Raw genomic sequence first — 1237 nt, 5'->3', positions numbered from 1 at the left:
GACAGGTATTTTGAAATAAATTACCAAAATAATTGAAGCTGGCATGATTGCATTTTGTTATTTTGACAAATAAAATATGCAGAATTTTAAAATATTCTGGGCAGAATTGTTGGGGTTTTGGTGCAGAATTTTTAATTTTTTGCACAGAATTCCCCCAGGAATAATATATTGTGTGGATGCATATGCAGCCCATAATGGTGAATAAGCTGAGAACCACTGGTCTAACCTGTCACTAGAAACCTCCAATGATGGAAATTCCATGATCTCTGTTGACAACCTATTTCAGTACTTAACTATTCTTAGAAAGTTTTTCCTCACATCTAACCTAAATCTCCCGTGCTGCAGATTAAGCCCATTACTTCTTGTCCTACCTTCAGTGGACATGGAGAACAATTGATCATCATCCTCTTTATAGCAACTCTTTTCCTATTTGAAGACTGTCATCAGGTCCCTCCCCATCCCTCAGTCTTCTTTTCTCAAAGCTATACATGCCCACTCCTTTTAAAATTTGTCTTCACAGTCATGTTATCTAAGCCCTTTATCATTTGTGTTGCTCTCCTCTGGACTCTCTAATTTGTCCACAGCTTTCCTGAAGTGTGTCACCCAAAACTGGACACACTACTACCGCTGAGGTCTCGCCAGGGCCAGCTAGTGTGAGACAATAACCTCTCAGGTCTTAGATACTACTCTCCTGTTACTACATCCTGGAATGGTATTTGCCTTTTTTGCAACTGTAAAATATTGACACTCATTCAATTTGTGATCCACTATAACCTCCAGATCTTCTTCAGTAGTACTATCACCTAAGCCAGTTATTCCCCACTTGGCATACCTGATTTTTTTCTTCCCAAATGAAATACTTTATTGAATGTCATTGTTGATGTCAGACCAGTTCTTCACATTGCACTTTTTATCCGTAGACCTCAAAGCACTTTACCGAGGTCGGTATCATTATCGCCATTTTTCAGATGGAGAAACTGAGGCATAGAAAGGGGAAGGGAGTTACCCAAGGTACCCCTGCAGGCCAGTGGCAGAGCTAGGAATAGAACCCAGGTCTCCTGAGTTCCACTGCTTTGCTTGATCCACTAGAATACAGTGCATTCTGTGATGAGTAACTACCCCAGCCTTAATGGAAATAGCGATGGCCTAAATGAATCAGAGCAGAAAACAAGGGTTAGCCTTGTTCGCTTTCCAGGCTGACACTTTGTTTCCTTTTTCTTTCCCTCAGGAAATACAA

The sequence above is a fragment of the Mauremys mutica genome, chromosome 6 (assembly GCF_020497125.1).
Source record: "Mauremys mutica isolate MM-2020 ecotype Southern chromosome 6, ASM2049712v1, whole genome shotgun sequence".
Lineage (NCBI taxonomy): Eukaryota > Metazoa > Chordata > Testudines > Geoemydidae > Mauremys > Mauremys mutica.
The sequence above is the reverse complement of the archived record's forward strand: the minus strand, read 5'-3'. Positions refer to the sequence as shown.